This window comes from Tupaia chinensis, unplaced genomic scaffold (genome assembly GCF_000334495.1).
Source record: "Tupaia chinensis unplaced genomic scaffold, TupChi_1.0 Scaffold000067_1, whole genome shotgun sequence".
Taxonomy (NCBI): Eukaryota; Metazoa; Chordata; class Mammalia; order Scandentia; family Tupaiidae; genus Tupaia; species Tupaia belangeri.
This window is the reverse complement of record NW_006159526.1, coordinates 2,954,636-2,961,419: the sequence shown is the minus strand read 5'-3', so window position 1 is coordinate 2,961,419 and position 6,784 is coordinate 2,954,636. Positions and strand designations below refer to the sequence as shown.

The 6,784-nt window shown below is 56.6% G+C and overlaps 1 protein-coding gene across 1 annotated transcript in view; it reads right to left on the bottom strand.

The window, feature by feature from the left end:
- PPP1R37 (protein phosphatase 1 regulatory subunit 37) overlaps positions 1-6,784 on the bottom strand; it is a gene marked incomplete at its 5' end in the record, with an annotated part of 56,795 nt that overhangs the window by 47,531 nt on the left and 2,480 nt on the right.

The window sequence follows — 6,784 nt, the reverse complement described above, 5'->3', positions numbered from 1 at the left end:
CCCGAGGGCCTGCCTAGAGAAGGCACTGAGAGAGCGGCTGCTGAGTGCCTACTGTGTATCTCCGCCCACCACCCACCCACCGCCTCGCCAGAGCCTACGGAGAGCCAGGCTGCAGAGCCGGCCATCCTGGAGACCAAGAGGGGAGCCAGGGTGGAGCCAGGCCCTGCCTTTGTGGACCTCAGCCTCCAGACCCTCCTCTACGTGGCCCACCCACAACAGGCTGAGGCACCAGCCTTGGGGGACCGGACCTGCTCTGCAGAGATGCCGTGACCTAGGAGGTGCAGCATCCACCTTGGCTTGTCTCTCCGCTCCTTGCTGGGGGTCTGAAAGCTTTGAAACAGACTCATCATCTGCCAAATGGCTTCGCAAATGGGAACTGCGTGGCACGAGGGGCTGGAAGACTCACTCAAGGTCACACAGCCTAAGGAGATGGAGCTGAAGTCACACCCCAACAGACTGCTCCGAACCCTTGTCACCTGGGCCCAATCGCCTAGCCCATGTGGCCCGGGACACTGTGTAAAAGATTCTCTCTCCCATAAATAAGAGCGAGACAGCAACCCTGACAGGACCCCAGCGTGGCAATCCATCCTCAGCCCTCAGCTAGCCCCGGCCACAGGGAGGTCTCGTTTGAATCAGGGGCCTTCCCACATGGGCCAGCCTCGCAGGACACCGCGTCTGACCAAAGCTGCACTCTGTCCATGGCGTCATTACACTCTCTAATGGGGGAAGCCAGGGCAGGCTCATGGCTGTGACATAACCTCGTTCGACTTTGCCGTGTCCTTGCTGAGTGCCTGCCACAGCCACTTTCCACCGCACAGAGCACAGATGGGACCCTGCCCGGAGCTGAGTGACTCGCCCCAGGGCAGAGCTGGGAGGGGCGCACCAGGGCTCTGCCCTGTCTCCGTGTTCTCACCATCCCGCGAACACAGGAACAGGGCCCACCGCAGGTTCCATGGTCCCCTACAGAACTCCCTGGGTCAGAAGTACACAGTTCTGAACTCTCTAGAATTTATAAAAGTGACAGATCCATTATGCTAAGCCCCAGTTGAGTGTGGGCCAGTTTTTAGAGCTTTCTGGGGACTGAGGGACCTGAAGTCCCTTTAAGAGGTCGCATCACAAGAGGGTCAGGATGCTCCCGGGCAGGCCAAGGATGCATTATCTGGGGAGGGGGAGGAGGGACAGACAGCAATCCAAGGAGAAAACTGATGGGGAGGGGGGAATGGTCACCTCAGGGTGTTAAAGAAATGGCAATAGTAACACCCTCGGGAGGAGGAGGAGGTTCAGATAAATCTAATGAAGAAATTAATGGCGTCACATGTCAGCTATCGGCCAATTTGGGACAACTCAAAGCCTAAAACCTACCAGCCCACAGCCACCTCCCTGGTCTCACCCCTCATGCCACCCCTTCCCCAGGGTTCTATCAAAAGCTCCCAGCGGGCCCAGCAGGTGGTGTGGTGGTTAAAGGTACTGGATTCCCACATGGCCGACCACGGTTTGATTCCCGTACCTGGCGGCTTGTTTTCTTACTTTCTTCTCTCTCAGTCTCTCTCTGGTTAAATTAAAAAAATAATAACAACAAATGGAATTAAATAAATATTTTAAAAAATCACCTCCCTTCCTTGACCAATTTCCCAAGACTGTACTTCAATTTGAAAACAACAACAACAACAACAAAGCTCCCAGCAGGCTCCTCTGAAACCCTGTGGCTCTGGTCAGCTCAGTCACATGGTCCTGTTCATCTCAACTGCCTTTGCCAATCTCACCTCTGCCCTCCACTTCCACTCCAGTAAGACTGGCTTTCCCTTGGCTGTATAGCAGCCTGGGATGGGGACCAGCAGATGGCGTAATGGCTACGTCACTGGACTCCCATGTAGTCGACCACAGTTCTAGTCCCAGACCCGGTGGCTTACACTCATGCCGGATGCGTGTGCGTGCGTGCCCAAGATCCAGAGAGAGGAATGGAGGAGAAGGGATTGTGGCGTGGCCATCCCACCTGGGGGGTGATTTCTCGCTTTCTGTCTCTCTGTCTCTCTGTCTTTCTGACATGCCCTATAGCAAAAACCTCTCAAAAAAACCCAACAAACAACAAATAGCAGCCTGGCACACACAGCCAGGGGCTCCTTACCTGGCTGGCGCCAGGACATCCATCAGATGTCCCCTCTGGGAACCGCCTTTGCCTGCCCTCCTGACCAGCACACCTGTGCACTCCCCACACGCAGGGTCCTGGCCTCCCAGTTCAATGAGGCTGTTTGTCCTGGGTTTCCCTGCTTCGACCGTGACTGAGAGAAGGCAGGGACTGGGCCTGTCTTCAACCCCCTAACACCTTGCCAGGCTTCATGAATGACTGCTGATGGGGTCACCAGGTCTCACACGCAGCAAGAACATACTGAGCCTACCATGTGCCGCACGCTGTGTGAATGGGGAAAATCACTACCCCAGGGCCCAGGCTCAGCAAGCAGCCAGTACTGAGGACAGAGGAGCAGTGTGGACCTCCCAGGACTCTGAAATTAACCAAGAACTGTAGTGAGTCCCTCCTGAGTGTCTCCTAGGTGAGTCCTTTATATCCATCTGCTTCTCGTCCCTGACACAACCCTACAGGCCAGGGCTGTCGTATCCATTTTGTCGAGCTATGGGCAAGCGATGAAGAAACCACTCGGCATGCTGGGCGCACCACAGCAGCCAGCCAGGGCTCCTACGGCCAGTACACAGCCCAGAGCGCAGGCTCTAGAGTTCACCTGCCTGGGTTTGAATCCCAGCTCTGCCACTTACTGGCTGTGTGACCTCAAGTTACCTCACCTGTCTGGGCCTCGATTTCCTCATCTACAAACTGGAGCTGGGAGTGAGATTTAAATGAAAAGATACGGGGCAAAGGTGGCATGGTGGTTAAGGGCGCTGAACCTCCACATATTCAACCACAGTTCAAGTCCCAAACCTGGCGGCTCTCTCTCTCTCCCTGTCTGGTCAAATTAAAATAAAGTTAAATAAAATAATTCTTTTTAAAAAATGAGAAGATACATGGAAGGCCTGATTTAGCCCAGCGGCTGGCACTTGGAAGGCAATGACTGGTGTCTCATGGGGTCACCCGAGCACAGGCCCTCCAGGCCCCACTGCAGCAGGGAGACTGCCTTCCTGACCAAAGCCTGTAGTCACCTGAGGCCGATATCTGAAGGCTCATCTATCTACCCACTTGAAAACAAGCCTCTGAGGCCAACCCCAGCCACTGCTGAACGGCGGTCCAGACCGCAGACTTGGGACTGAGTGCTGAACAAGGGGCCCCTGAGCACAAGGACAGCGCGCCCTGTCGGCCTGGGGCGCTGCTACAAAAACACAGGCCCTGGCCCCCGCCCAGTGGCCGCTGCAGCCAGTCTAGTCCAGGGCATTTGGCTCCACCGTTCTTAATCCTTTGGAGCCGGATGCCTGGGAAGGCTCCCAGAAACACGCACACATGCACTTCTGTTGACTCGCTCAGGGATTAGTCACTGGATGCCAGCTTTGCGTGCTCTTTCTGGGGGCTCGGGTGGACTGCAAAGTCTGTTGATCTCTAAGGGAGAGCCCCTATCCTGGCACCAAGTGGATTAACTACTCTGGAAAAGTTGTTTTACAAACATAACCCTGGGGGATGAGATCTGAGGAAAACCCTCACTCCCTCCAACATCTGTCCAGTGCCATTGTCCTCCTATGTCCCAGACTGGGCTCACAGGGGGACTCCTACGCGGTCTCTGCCTGGAGGGGGAAATACAGAGCAGTCGGAGGTCGAAAGAACCAGGGCAGCCCCTGAGTGTGCCAGGGCTGAGAGCTAGCATGGCAGATGGCAGGTGCATGTGGTACTGCTAACCCACCCGTGTCCCCAGCAGGGCAGGGGTGCTGGAGCCCATCCTACAGAGGGACCGGGGGTCAGGGAGAAGCTGCACACTGCCCGAGGCCATCGGCCATATCTGGAGAGGCTGTGGCGAACATTAAGTCTGGAATCTCGGTTTCCTTCGTGCAAGTGAGCCAAGGCATGCTGGTTGAGTTTTGGCTCGGAGAGGTTGAGCACCCGGCCCACAGTCACCGGGCTTGTAAGAGAGCAGGCCAGGCCTGGAGCCCAAAAGGTCTTTCCCACGACCTGGCGGGGACGTCATGAAACTCATTTCAGAGGGGTAAGTTTGTGAGGGTCATAGAATGTGACCGTCCAACAGGGGCAGGACGCGCACTAAACGTGGGGCTATGGGCTGGAGAGGGCCGGCGAGGACGGGAGGACCAGGGGACACTTGCTGAGTGCTGACTACGGGTCAGGCACTGTGTTACCTCACGGTACCTGTAAAGACCTGTGAGGATGGAGCTTTGTCACCTGCATTTCATGACGGAAAAACTGAGGCACAGAGAACAAGCACGGTCACACGGCCCAGTGGCAGTTGCTCACCAACCCCAGCAGGAGGAAACTTGAGCAGAAGCCCAAAGCCATCCCCAGCAACACCCAGCCCACCGCTTACAACACCGATTCCTTTAACTAGATCCCTTTAACTACAACAGGGACCTCGGACAGAGGCCTTTCTACCTGTCAGACCAGTTTCAGGAGCTCAATGTACAGCCTGGGTTTCAAAGAGGACAAAGGGCAGGGCATGTCCATCTTCTCCGATCCCCATTAAAGAACACTGAGGCCACTGCCCTAGCCTCCCCCCGACCATGGCTTCCCATCAGGAGCTTCCCCTACCTACACACACACACTCCCCCGACAGTCAGGGCTGGGGGATGAGTCACTAGCAGGACTAGGGGGAGGGGGAGACAAGCCTCCCAGATGGTGGCCGCTGTCATGTGCTCTCGATCACAAGTTCCTCTCACACGCCTGCCTGCCTGCCTGGCAAACCTCACCGAATTCTGCTGGAGCTGGGGAGACCGGCCGAGCTGCCAGTCATTTTTGCAGTTTGGTCTGGAAAGATTCTTGGTCGGGTCCAGCCTCAGCCTCAGCAGAGCTGAGACCACAGAATTTGCCATCATGGGATGGGCGGTGCGGCTGGCCAGCCCCCTCCTCTGGCACTCCATGCTGTCCTGAAGCAGCCTCCTCTCTCATGACTTCCACCCCATCCCCTCCAGAGCTTCACTTCCCAGCCATGTGCATCTGGTTCTGGTCTGCTGAGAAGATGTGGCCCCTGCCGGGTCCATCCCACCTCTCCCCAGCTTCGACATCCAACACCCAGGGTGCTCAACAGGGCAGGGATCACTGGCCCTGTTTACCAATGAGAAAACAAACAACGCCACACAGCAGGCTGCTGCCTAGCCAGCCTGCAAGCCCCCCATGCCCACGGCGCTCACTCAACAATCACCGCCATCCCTGGGGTCCACCCAGGTACAGACAACGTGGAAGAGGATGGACTCGGCATCCACTCTAGCCCAGTGGTGCAGGGACCACCAACTTGAAAACAAACAGGTAACCACAGTAGATGGCCATGAGTGCAGAGGAAACCAGCAGGCCCCAGGGGCAGGAGACCCAAATGGCCCCTGCAGTCCTGAGCAGCTCCCTCAGGAACATCTCACCTCCAGGAACACTCTAACAGCTACCCCTGCAGGCTCCCACCCGGTGGGGCCACCACGGCCAGAGGCTAAGGCAGGGCAAGCCTCGCTGAACCTGCTGGTCCCTGTGCTGGGCTCTCTAGTCCCTCTAGTGCTGTCTCCCAGGCCAGGAGACCTCCTGTACCTCCTGGTCAGGCACCCCCTCCACCTCCAGATGACCAAGACCCCAAGCTCCTCTGCCGTGGCCTTGGCTACAGACAGACTCCTTCATCACCCTCCCACTAGGCTTGCAGCTCAAATGACAGCCCCTGGGCCTCCCTGGCTCACAGACCAACTCCAACAAATTTCCCACCCCTGGCCTAAGGCTCAGCGACTCCTCCCTCCAGCCCCACAGCCCAAGACCCTCTGGCCTCTCAACTGGGTAGCCCCTTGGATCAACTTCCTACCCATAATTCCTCCTCCACACCCTGGAGGCCTCCACCTTCTGCAGGCCCAAGGCCAATCACTCCACTGTCCTGATCTTGGCATGGAGGTTACCAGCTGCTTCGTGACACTCACAAGCTCTCCGTTCTTTCTGTCCTGAGAACCCTTGTCCAAATGTGCCCACCTCACCAATGACCCCTCCACTGCACAGGCTCAAGATCACCACACTCATTCAGTGCCAGGCCAACTCAAGTACCCTCCCCAGCCACGACAGGCCAACTGTGCCAGCCCAGGCCACACCGTCAGCTGTCAGCTCCCCACTGGGGACCCACCGACTTCTCCAGCCCTGTCCCCCAAGGATGAGAGACTCTCCCAGCTGTGGGTGTCACCACCCCCACGTCTCACTCAGGGTAGGATGATCAGCAACCTTCTCTCAACGCCTCCCTGTGACTCCAGCTGACCCTCTTTCTTGATGGACATCCTTTCCTCCCTTCAGGCTCCTTCACCGCCTCTCCAAAAAGTTAAAAAAAAAAAAAAAACTGCCTAGATAACAGCTGCTATTTATGTGGCAAGAATTTACAAGGACTATCTTGTTTAATCCTCACAACTACCCCATGGTAAAATTAGCACCTCCATCTGCAGAGAAAGAAACAGGAGGCTCAGAGAGGGAAAATGGCTCACAGGAAGCCAAGCTTTCCTGGGAACCTGCAAGCCAGCGACTGTCCCGCTCCCACCTGCGCCAAACTCCACCTGCCCTCACTACTGACCTCCAGCCCACGGCTGACCTTCCTCCCTGCGCTCACTGCTGCCCCACACGGACCACCATCTCCTCCCCTTTCCTGGAAGCTTCAAAGCTGCCACATTGTGTACA